The following is a 13,765-nucleotide window of genomic DNA, read 5'->3' as shown; positions in this document are numbered from 1 at the left end:
AAAACATGGCTGTCATTGCTAAGACTTATTTTATTTGTACATGAGCTAAATAACAAGCTGTACTCAGATCAATAGTTGCTAATTTGTCTTGTATGCCATTTCCTGCCCTGCTTTTTGCAAGGGGTTTTGTTGTGGAAACTGTTGCTATGCAGTGATGTCATAATGCTAGCTACCATTGTGACACCATCGACTGTAACTCTCTGCAGGTCTTGAAAAGGGATTCAGTTGGTCGGCAGCAGCCATGATAGACAGACACGTTCATTTGTAGCTGCTGAGAAAACTTGTTTTTAAGACGTAGGTAAGGAGATATTCATAGTTTAGGTCTTTAGAAATCCATAAATTATGACTCCCAGACTCCTCTTACAGTCTTCCTTGATCAAGAGTTGCTGGTAATAGTAGGCAGCATCAGCTAGTTCAGCAACAACAACTATTATTGGCTTTATGTACATTTAAAATGGGATTTGGTTCAGAAGATCTAGTGTCAGTCATAGAGGATAAATACACTTCTTTGTAGGCAGGTCTATAGATAGAACTTTGCTTAACAGATAAACTATTGAAATTACTTTGATTTCTAGCACTTAAGTGAATATAATGGAGCCAAGACTGTATGTTGCTACTATACTTTGGTAATTGCTATTATGTGCATGTGGTCTGAATCTCTGCCTTAGTGATTCCCCAATACGAGTGAGAAGCTTATTTGTTTGGGTGCAGCCAGGCAGGACAGGGTCAAGTTTCATCATTTCCCAGTTGTGTTATTGGTCCTGTAATGTTTATGCTCAGGCTTGTGGGATTGAACACCAACAGGATACAGACATGGGCCCATAATTAGAGATACATGGAATTGTAATGCTAAAGAATAGGCTGTTTGGCTGCAGTTTCAATTACAGTGATATTTGGTTAGGTCAATATTGAGTAGAGCAACAAGTGGGTCTGAAGAAAAATATATCTATATACAAAAATTAGCAGCAGCAGTGCTACAGGTATGGGATCCATTACCCGGAAACTTCCATAGACTTCATTATAATAAATAATCCAAATTTGTAAAAATCTTTTCCTTTTTCTCTGTAATAATAAACCAGTAGCTTGTACTTGACCCATCTAATATATAATTAATCCTTATTGGAAGCAAAAACAGCTTATTGGGTTTGTTCAATGTTTACAGGATTTTCTAGGAGACTTAAGGTATGAGGATCTAAATTACAAAAAGATCCATTATCTGAAAAACCCTATGTCCTGAGCATTGTGGATAACAGGTCTCATACCTGTACTAAACATCTAACTTTTAATACACTCACTGCTAAGACTTATTTTATTTGTACATGAACTAAATAACAAACTGTTCTCAGATCAATAGTTGCTAATATGTCTTGTATGCCATTTACTGCCCTGCGTTTTGCAAGAGGTTTTGTTGTGGAAACTGTTGCTATGCAGTGATGTCATAATGCTAGCTACCATTGTGACACCATAGACTGTAACTCTCTGCAGGTCTTGCAGAGAGATTCAGTTGGTCGGCAGCAGCCATGATAGACAGACACGGTCATTTGTAGCTGCTAAGAAAACTTCTTTTTAAGACGTAGGTAAGGAGATATTCATAGTTTAGGTCTTCAGAAATCCATAAATTATGACTCCCAGACTCCTCTTACATTCTTCCTTGATCAAGAGTTGCTGGTAATTGTAGGCAGCATCAGCTAGTTCAGCAATTGTTATTGGCTTTATGTACATTAAATGGGATGTAGTCTTTCTTTGTATTTCTAAATCTTATGTATTCGGTTTAGAAGATCTAGTGTCGGTAATACAAAATAAATACACTTCTTTTAGGCAGGTCTATAGGTAAAACTTTGCTTAACAGATAAACTATTGAAATTACTTTGATTTCTAGCACTTAAGTGAATATAATGGAGCCAAGAATGTATGTTGCTACTATAGGTCTCCTTATTGGTGTTTTATACAAATAAAAAACTTTGGTAATTGCTATTATGTGCATGTAGTGGTCTGAATCTCTGCCTTAGTGATTCCCCAATACCAGTGAGAAGCTTATTTGTTTGGGTGCAGCCAGGCAGGACAGGGTCAAGTTTCATCATTTCACAGTTGTGTTATTGGTCCTGTAATGTTTATGCTCAGGCTTGTGGGATTGAACACCAACAGGATACAGACATGGGCCCATAATTAGAGATACATGGAATTGTAATGCTAAAGAATAGGCTGTTTGGCTGCAGTTTCAATTACAGTGATATTTGGTGGTTAGGTCAATATTGAGTAGAGCAATAAGTGGGTCTGAACAAAAATATATATAGTCAAATACAAGAGTCCTCTGCACTCAACCCATTATCAATATATTTAAGACAACGACATTTTGTGCATACTGCTACTAAAAATTCCTTACCCTTTAAACAAAACAGGGATTGTTTGTACATATATTGCAATATATTTAAGCTGGCCAACTACGTCAGTCATCCCATATCTGGCCAGTTCTATGCTTAATTTTCATCTGATTCATTAAGAATTCTATTGCTTCATTATACATTTTACAAAGGGACTAGGTTTTACCTGCAACTTACTTGCTGCTTTCAAAGTAAACCTCCATACTTGGCTGCCCTTTTATTAGACACCAGTGGGATCACCTGACTATATATCTATATACACAAATTAGCAGCAGCAGTGCTACAGGTATGGGATCCATTATCCGGAAACTCCCATCTCCCATAGACTCCATTATAATAAATAATCCAAATTTGTAAAAAATCTTTTCCTTTTTCTCTATAATTATAAACCAGTATCTTGTACTTGATCCCATCTAATAAATAATTAATCCTTATTGCAAGCAAAACCAGCTTATTGGGTTTGTTCAATGTTTACAGGATTTTCTAGGAGACTTAAGGTATGAGGATCTAAATTACAAAAAGATCCATTATCTGGAAAACCCTAGGTCCTGAGCATTGTGGATAACAGGTCCCATACCTGTACAAAACATCTAACTTTAAATACATATCACTCGTTATGGGCAGAGAACCCCTTTATCCTCTTAATGCCCAGAGACTCCTAAACAGAAACCACCCAAACTAAAATTAGCAAACATCAAATATCCAGATAACTGTAAAAAGCAATGATAATTTATAACGATCATAACATACAGTATTATTATAATATGAATTTTGGATAAGAGAAAACATTATTGCCATTATTTATGTTCTGTGTCAGAGGCACTTAATGGTGATACTGAAATGTTTCTCCTTTTTCCCCTGTAATATGTAAAGCCCACCCTGTGCTATTTGCTTTTTGTAATCATTAGCTTTTGCCTTATTGTGGGCTTCCCAAATATAGAGCAAGTCCATTCACCTCTATGTCCCTTCAGTTCAGGCAGGGCATGGACACAGTTATGCTGTGTTGACTCCTATCCACATTATAGTCATTTTACTATTAAAAGAAGGGACACATACAAAACATGGCTGTCACTGCTTAGACTTATTTATTTGTACATGAGCTAAATAACAAGCTGTACTCAGATCAATAGTTGCCTATTTGTCTTATATGCCATTTACTGCCCTGCTTTTTGCAAGGGATTTTGTTGTGGAAACTGTTGCTATGCAGTGATGTCATAATGCTAGCTACCATTGTGACACCATAGACTGTAACTCTCTGCAGATCTTGCAGAGAGATTCAGTTGGTCGGCAGCAGCCATGATAGACAGACACGGCCATTTGTAGCTGCTAAGAAAACTTCTTTTTAAGACGTAGGTAAGGAGATATTCATAGTTTAGGTCTTCAGAAATCCATAAATTATGACTCCCAGTCTCCCCTTACATTTTTCCTTGATCAAGAGTTGCTGGTAATAGCAGGCAGCATCAGCTAGTTCAGCACATTTAAATGGGATGTAGTCTTTCTCTGTATTTCTAAATCTTATGTATTTGGTTCAGAAGATCTAGTGCCATTCATACAAAATAAATACACTTCTTTGTAGGCAGGTCTATAGGTAGAACTTTGCTTAACAGATAAACTATTGAAATTACTTTGATTTCAAGCACTTAAGTGAATATAATGGAGCCAAGAATGTATGTTGCTACTATAGGCCTCCTTATTGGTGTTTTATACATATAAAAAACTTTGGTAATTGCTATTATGTGCATGTAGTGGTCTGAATCTCTGCCTTAGTGATTCCCCAATACCAGTGAGAAGCTTATTTGTTTGGGTGCAGCCAGGCAGGACAGGGTCAAGTTTCATCATTTCCCAGTTGTGTTATTGGTCCTGTAATGTTTATGCTCAGGCTTGTGGGATTGAACACCAACAGGATACAGACATGGGCCCATAATTAGAGATACATGGAAAACTTATGTTAAATATAATAACCAACTGTATATAAGAAGTATAATTAAAACACTTTAATAGCCATATTAACTATACAAACATGCTTAAAAATAGTCTAGCTATAACCAAAATAACCCTCATGCTAAAACTAATAACAAAAAGACACATTGTAACTAAATCTTATATAGTGATAATCTAAACCCTTCCCTTCTTTAAGCAGGAATAACTAAATATGGTAGCCACTATTATTTATAATATCATAACATACAGTATTACTCTAATATAAATTTTGGATAAGGGAAAACATTATTGCCATTATTTATGTTCTGTGTCAGAGGCACTTCATGGTGATACTGCAATGTTTCTCCTTTTTCCCCTGTAATATGTAAAGCCCACCCTGTGCTATTTGATTTTTGCAATCATTAGCTTTTGCCGTAATGTGGGCTTCACAAATATAGAGCAAGTCCATTCACCTCAATGTCCCTTCAGTTACATGCAGTTTATTTGGCTCCAAAAATTGTCACGGTGTCCAGATGGAATTAACACCCTAACACAGGCACCTGTAAATATAGTAAGTAACTGCATTGCTTCATTTAAGCCATTTTAAAGTCTACATATTTTGGGGTGCTTTACAGCTAGTGCTGCTCCTGCTAATAGTATTAGTGACATTTGTTTTTATTACAAACACACCTTTACACTTCACCCATAAAGTATTTTAATTGTGTTACAATGAGGAGATCCCACAGACCTAGCTGTTAACCTTGAGCTCTTCTATAAATATATATATATATATATATATATATATATATATATATACTCCTCATAGTTGTATTTCTTAGATGGGTCTCTGCTATTCATGTTTCCTTGCTGTACAATGGATTTATGGGGTGACATCTGATCTCTGTATTTTGATTTATTTGTTGTGGATGTATTTATAGTATAGATTTAGTGCAAAAATGTGTATTTTATTGTTGCTGAAATTGACGTGATTCCAGGTGGCACAAAGAGGCAGGGCATGGACACAGTTATGCTGTATTGACTCCTATCCACATTATAGTCATTTTACTATAAAAAGAAGGGACACATACAAAACATGGCTGTCACTGCTAAGACATATTTAATTTGTACATGAGCTAAATAACAAGCTGTACTCAGATCAATAGTTCCCAATTTGTCTTGTTTGCCATTTACTGCCCTGCTTTTTGCAAGGGGTTTTGTTGTGGAAACTGTTGCTATGCAGTGATGTCATAATGCTAGCTACCATTGTGACACCATAGACTGTAACTCTCTGCAGATCTTGCAGAGAGATTCAGTTGATCGGCAGCAGCCATGATAGACAGACACGGTCATTTGTAGCTGCTAAGAAAACTTATTTTTAAGACGTAGGTAAGGAGATATTCATAGTTTAGGTCTTCAGAAATCCATAAAGTATGACTCCCAGACTCCTCTTACATTCTTTCTTGATCAAGAGTTGCTGGTATTAGTTGGCAGCATCAGCTAGTTCAGTAACTGTTATTGGCTTTATGTACATTTAAATGGGATGTAGTCTTTCTCTGTATTTTTAAATCATATTTGTTTGGTTCAGAAGATCTAGTGTCAGTCATACAGGAAAAATACACTTCTCTATAGGCAGGTATATAGATACAACTTCTATACATAGATACAATTTAGCACCCACCACAGATCTGGCAGAGTATTTGGGGTAATTCCTCATATGTACCCATTTTTTTTATATTTACTGAACTCTACTCTTTTTGTTTTTTATTTAGAAAACATTCAATTGGCCTTCCGCTACAATCAAGGCTGAGACATCATGCTGTAAGTGAAGCTATAGATAGAAGCATCAGATGGTAAGTGGTTAATCCTTCCATTGTAATATTAACTTCTGGTTAAAATATTAAAGGGGCACTCTGCTCAGAAGCTATATTTTTGTATTATGTTATTTGGAAAGTTGCTTTGAATTACTTTCTGTCATAATGCAAAAATTAATTTTTCGGAAGTGAACCCCTTTATCATTTTATTGCACAGACACTCCTAAACAGAAACCACCCATACTAAAAATGAGCCAATATCAGGTAACAACAGTGATAACTAATAATGACAAAAGGACAAGTTATATATAATACATGAAAAGGTAATCAACATTCAAAAAGAGTTTATATAGTTTATATAAAGAGTTTATTTAATACAGGTATACAGCATTATCAGTAGAGTAGAAGAATAATTCTATTTCCCATGATATCTAAATAGCAAAAAATTATTTCCTACTATAAACCGTGATACTCAATTTAAAACTCTTTTAAACTTGCAAACTACCAAAACTATACATAAAAGGTGCTAAAATATAAAACTTGATATTGGTACACAGTGCAAAAATCAGAAAATGTGTAAAAATGATATACAATAAAAAAGTTATATTTAAAAAACTAAAATAACTTGCTACTAAAACTTGTAATAACCGGTAACCAAGAATATTAAAGAGATGTCATCAAGCTATACTAAAATACTCATGCGTCGTAAGTCATAAAAAGGACTAAAACAAATAATAAGGATAACATGAATATAATTAGGATGATAAATAGATTTCAATAACAAGTATGCCTAATACATTTTAATATCTTAATAACTAATAGCAATGACTCGTCGTTTATTTACTAATGAAACCTATAAATGTAAACTCTTTAAAACTTGCAAAATACCAAAACTATACATAAAAGGTGCTAAAATATAAAACTTGAAATTGGTCCAAAGTGCAAAAATCAGAAAAACCGCCGTGCAAAAATGATATACAATAAAAAAGTTATATTTAAAAAACTAAAATAACTTACTACTAAAACTTGTAATAACCGGTAACCAATAATACTAAAAAGATGTTATCAAGCTATAATACTCAAATACTCATGCGTCGTAAGTCATAAAAAGGACTAAAACAAATAAGGAAAACCGTCGTTTATTTACTAAAGAAACCTAAAAATGTAAACTCTTTAAAACTTGCAAAATACCAAAACTAAACATAAAAGGTTCTAAAATATAAAACTTGATATTGGTACACAGTGCAAAAATCAGAAAAACCGCCGTGTAAAAATGATATACACTAAAAAAGTTATATTTAAAAAACTAAAATAATTTGCTACTAAAACTTGTAATAACCGGTAACCACGAATACTAAAAAGATGTCATCCAGCTATAATACTAAAATAGTCATGCGTCGTAAGTCATAAAAAGGACTAAAACAAATAATAAGGATAACATGAATATAATTAGGATGATAAATAGAATTCAATGACAAGTATACCTAATACATTTTAATATCTTAATAACCAATAGCAATAACTCGTCGTTTATTTACTAATGAAACCTAAAAATTTTAAATCTTTAAAACTTGCAAAATACCACAACTATACATAAAAGGTGCTAAAATATAAAACTTCATAATGGTACATAGTGCAAAAATCAGAAAAACCGCTGTGTAAAAATGATATACACTAAAAAAGATATATATAAAAAACTAAAATAATTTGCTACTAAAACTTGTAATAACCGGTAACCAAGAATACTAAAAAGATATCATCAAGCTATACTAAAATACTCATGCGTCGTAAGTCATAAAAAGGACTAAAACAAATAATAAGGATAACATGAATATAATTAGGATGATAAATAGATTTCAATAACAAGTATGCCTAATACATTTTAATATCTTAATAACTAATAGCAATAACTCGTCGTTTATTTACTAAAGAAACCTAAAAGTGTAAACTCTTTAAAACTTGCAAAATACCAAATCTATACATAAAAGGTGCTAAAATATAAAACTTCATAATGGTACACAGTGCAAAAATCTGAAAAACTGCCGTGTAAAAATGATATACACTAAAAAAGATATATATAAAAAACTAAAATAATTTGCTACTAAAACTTGTAATAACCGGTAACCAAGAATACTAAAAAGATGTCATCAAGCTATACTAAAATACTCATGCGTCGTAAGTCATAAATAGGACTAAAACAAATAATAAGGATAACGTGAATATAATTAGGATGATAAATAGAATTCAATGACAAGTATGCCTAATACATTTTAATATCTTAATAACTAATAGCAATAACTCGTCGTTTATTTACTAATGAAACCTAAAAATGTAAACTCTTTAAAACTTGCAAAATACCAAAACTATACATAAAAGGTGCTAAAATATACAACTTCATAATGGTACACAGTGCAAAAATCAGAAAAACCGCTGTGTAAAAATGATATACACTAAAAAAGATATATATAAAAAACTAAAATAATTTGCTACTAAAACTTGTAATAACCGGTAACCAAGAATACTAAAAAGATGTAATCAAGCTATACTCAAATACTCATGCGTCGTAAGTCATAAAAAGGACTAAAATAAATAATAAGGATAACATGAATATAATTAGGATGATAAATAGAATTCAATAACAAGTATGCCTAATACATTTTAATATCTTAATAACTAATAGCAATAACTCGTCCTTTATTTACTAATGAAACCTATAAATGTAAACTCTTTAAAACTTGCAAAATACCAAAACTATACATAAAAGGTGCTAAAATATAAAACTTGATATTGGTACACAGTGCAAAAATCGGAAAAACCACCGTGTAAAAATGATATACAATAAAAAAGTTATATTTAAAAAACTAAAATAACTTACTACTAAAACTTGTAATAACCAGTAACCAAGAATACTAAAAAGATGTTATCAAGCTATAATACTAAAATACTCATGCGTCGTAAGTCATAAAAAGGACTAAAACAAATAATAAGGATAACATGAATATAATTAGAATGATAAATAGAATTCAATAACAAGTATGCCTAATACATTTTAATATCTTAATAACTAATAGCAATACTCGTAGTTTATTTACTAATGAAACCTAAAAATGTAAACTCTTTAAAACTTTCAAAATACCCAAACTGTGCATAAAAGGTGCTAAAACATAAAACTTGATATTGGTCCACAGTGCAAAAATCGGAAAAACCGCTGTGTAAAAATGATATTCAATAAAAAAGTTATATTTAAAATACTAAAATAACTTACTACTAAAACTTGTAATAACCAGTAACCAAGAATACTAAAAAGATGTTATCAAGCTATAATACTAAAATATTCATGCGTCGTAAGTCATAAAAAGGACTAAAACAAATAATAAGGATAACATGAATATAATTAGGATGATAAATAGAATTCAATAACAAGTATGCCTAATACATTTTAATATCTTAATAACTAATAGCAATACTCGTCGTTTATTTACTAATGAAACCTAAAATGTAAACTCTTTAAAACTTGCAAAATACCCAAACTATACATAAAAAGTGCTAAAATATAAAACTTGATATTGATCCACAGTGCAAAAATCAGATAAAGCGCCGTGTAAAATGATATACAATAAAAAAGTTATATTTAAAAAACTAAAATAACTTACTACTAAAACTTGTAATAACCAGTAACCAAGAATACTAAAAAGATGTCATCAAGCTATAGTAATATACTCATGCGTCGTAAGTCATAAAAAGGACTAAAACAAATAATAAGGATAACATGAATATAATTAGGATGATAAATAGAATTCAATAACAAGTATGCCTAATACATTTTAATATCTTAATAACTAATAGCAATAACTCGTTGTTTATTTAGTAAAGAAACCTAAAAGTGTAAACTCTTTAAAACTTGCAAAATACCAAATCTATACATAAAAGGTGCTAAAATATAAATCTTCATAATGGTACACAGTGCAAAAATCAGAAAAACCGCCGTGTAAAAATGATATACACTAAAAAAGTTATATTTAAAAAACTAAAATAACTTACTACTAAAACTTGTAATAACCAGTAACCAAGAATACTAAAAAGATGTTATCAAGCTATAATACTAAAATACTCATGCGTCGTAAGTCATAAAAAGGACTAAAACAAATAATAAGGATAACATGAATATAATTAGGATGATAAATAGAATTCAATAACAAGTATGCCTAATACATTTTAATATCTTAATAACTAATAGCAATAACTCGTCGTTTATTTAGTAAAGAAACCTAAAAGTGTAAACTCTTTAAAACTTGCAAAATACCAAATCTATACATAAAAGGTGCTAAAATATAAATCTTCATAATGTTACACAGTGCAAGAATCAGAAAAACCGCCGTGTAAAAATGATATACACTAAAAAAGTTATATTTAAAAAACTAAAATAACTTACTACTAAAACTTGTAATAACCAGTAACCAAGAATACTAAAAAGATGTCATCAAGCTATACTAAAATACTCATGCGTCGTAAGTTATAAAAAGGACTAAAACAAATAATAAGGATAACATGAATATAATTAGGATGATAAATAGAATTCAATAACAAGTATGCCTAATACATTTTAATATCTTAATAACTAATAGCAATAACTCGTCGTTTATTTAGTAAAGAAACCTAAAAGTGTAAACTCTTTAAAACTTGCAAAATACCAAATCTATACATAAAAGGTGCTAAAATATAAAACTTCATAATGGTACACAATGCAAAAATCAGAAAAACCGCCGTGTAAAAATTATATTCACTAAAAAAGATATATATAAAAAACTAAAATAATTTGCTACTAAAACTTATAATAACCGGTAACCAAGAATACTAAAAAGATGTCATCAAGCTATACTAAAATACTCATGCGTCGTAAGTCATAAAAAGGACTAAACCAAATAATAAGGATAACATGAATATAATTAGGATGATAAATAGAATTCAATAACAAGTATGCCTAATACATTTTAATATCTTAATAACTAATAGCAATACTCGTCGTTTATTTACTAATGAAACCTAAAAATGTAAACTCTTTAAAACTTTCAAAATACCCAAACTATTCATAAAAGGTGCTAAAACATAAAACTTGATATTGGTCCACAGTGCAAAAATCAGAAAAACCGCCGTGTAAAAATGATATTCAATAAAAAAGTTATATTTAAAAAACTAAAATAACTTACTACTAAAACTTGTAATAACCAGTAACCAAGAATACTAAAAAGATGTTATCAAGCTATAATACTAAAATACTCATGCGTCGTAAGTCATAAAAAGGACTAAAACAAATAATAAGGATAACATGAATATAATTAGGATGATAAATAGAATTCAATAACAAGTATGCCTAATACATTTTAATATCTTAATAACTAATAGCAATAACTCGTCGTTTATTTACTAAAGAAACCTAAAAGTGTAAACTGTTTAAAACTTGCAAAATACCCAAACTTTACATAAAAGGTGCTAAAATATAAAACTCGATATTGGTCCACAGTGCAAAAATCAGAAAAACCACCGTGTAAAAATGATATACAATAAAAAAGTTATATTTAAAAAACTAAAATAACTTACTACTAAAACTTGTAATAACCGGTAACCAAGAATACTAAAAAGATATCATCAAGCTATAGTAAAGTACTCATGCGTCGTAAGTCATAAAAAGGACTAAAACAAATAATAAGGATAACATGAATATAATTAGGATGATAAATAGAATACTCATGCGTCGTAAGTCATAAAAAGGACTAAACCAAATAATAAGGATAACATGAATATAATTAGGATGATAAATAGAATTCAATAACAAGTATGCCTAATACATTTTAATATCTTAATAACTAATAGCAATACTCGTCGTTTATTTACTAAAGAAACCTAAAAGTGTAAACTGTTTAAAACTTGCAAAATACCCAAACTATACATAAAAGGTGCTAAAATATAAAACTCGATATTGGTCCACAGTGCAAAAATCAGAAAAACCGCTGTGTAAAAATGATATACACTAAAAAAGTTATATTTAAAAAACTAAAATAACTTACTACTAAAACTTGTAATAACCGGTAACCAAGAATACTAAAAGATGTCATCAAGCTATAATACTAAAATACTCATGCGTCGTAAGTCATAAAAAGGACTAAAACAAATAATAAGGATAACATGAATATAATTAGGATGATAAATAGAATTCAATAACAAGTATGCCTAATACATTTTAATATCTTAATAACTAATAGCAATAACTCGTCGTTTATTTAGTAAAGAAACCTAAAAGTGTAAACTCTTTAAAACTTGCAAAATACCAAATCTATACATAAAAGGTGCTAAAATATAAATCTTCATAATGTTACACAGTGCAAGAATCAGAAAAACCGCCGTGTAAAAATGATATACACTAAAAAAGTTATATTTAAAAAACTAAAATAACTTACTACTAAAACTTGTAATAACCAGTAACCAAGAATACTAAAAAGATGTCATCAAGCTATACTAAAATACTCATGCGTCGTAAGTTATAAAAAGGACTAAAACAAATAATAAGGATAACATGAATATAATTAGGATGATAAATAGAATTCAATAACAAGTATGCCTAATACATTTTAATATCTTAATAACTAATAGCAATAACTCGTCGTTTATTTACTAAAGAAACCTAAAAGTGTAAACTCTTTAAAACTTGCAAAATACCAAATCTATACATAAAAAGTGCTAAAATATAAAACTTCATAATGGTACACAGTGCAAAAATCAGAAAAACCGCCGTGTAAAAATGATATTCACTAAAAAAGATATATATAAAAAACTAAAATAATTTGCTACTAAAACTTATAATAACCGGTAACCAAGAATACTAAAAAGATGTCATCAAGCTATACTAAAATACTCATGCGTCGTAAGTCATAAATAGGACTAAAACAAATAATAAAGATAACATGAATATAATTAGGATGATAAATAGAATTCAATAACAAGTATGCCTAATACATTTTAACATCTTAATAACTAATAGCAATAACTCGTCGTTTATTTACTGAAGAAACCTAAAAGTGTAAACTGTTTAAAACTTGCAAAATACCCAAACTATACATAAAAAGTGCTAAAATATAAAACTTGATATTGATCCACAGTGCAAAAATCAGAAAAACCGCCGTGTAAAAATGATATACACTAAAAAAGTTATATTTAAAAAACTAAAATAACTTACTACTAAAACTTGTAATAACCAGTAACCAAGAATACTAAAAAGATGTTATCAAGCTATAATACTAAAATACTCATGCGTCGTAAGTCATAAAAAGGACTAAAACAAATAATAAGGATAACATGAATATAATTAGGATGATAAATAGAATTCAATAACAAGTATGCCTAATACATTTTATTATCTTAATAACTAATAGAAATAACTCGTCGTTTATTTACTAAATAAACCTAAAAGTGTAAACTGTTTAAAACTTGCAAAATACCCAAACTATACATAAAAGTTGCTAAAATATAAAACTCGATATTGGTCCACAATGCAAAAATCAGAAAAACCGCCGTGTAAAAATGATATTCACTAAAAAAGATATATATAAAAAACTAAAATAATTTGCTACTAAAACTTATAATAACCGGTAACCAAGA

At 30.1% G+C, this 13,765-nt stretch overlaps 1 long non-coding RNA gene across 1 annotated transcript in view; it reads left to right on the top strand.

Moving 5' to 3' along the window:
* Positions 1-231: 231 nt before the first annotated feature.
* The window catches only part of LOC108705778, a 95,914-nt gene continuing 82,380 nt past the window's right edge, over positions 232-13,765 (top strand). Inside the window, exons 1-2 of the long non-coding RNA XR_005966678.1 lie at positions 232-298; positions 6,071-6,151. This is a non-coding gene — a long non-coding RNA (uncharacterized LOC108705778). The remainder of the gene's footprint in view (positions 299-6,070; positions 6,152-13,765) is intronic.

The sequence above is a fragment of the Xenopus laevis genome, chromosome 1L, assembly GCF_017654675.1.
Source record: "Xenopus laevis strain J_2021 chromosome 1L, Xenopus_laevis_v10.1, whole genome shotgun sequence".
Classification (NCBI taxonomy): domain Eukaryota; kingdom Metazoa; phylum Chordata; class Amphibia; order Anura; family Pipidae; genus Xenopus; species Xenopus laevis.
The sequence above is the reverse complement of the archived record's forward strand: the minus strand, read 5'-3'. Positions and strand labels throughout refer to the sequence as shown.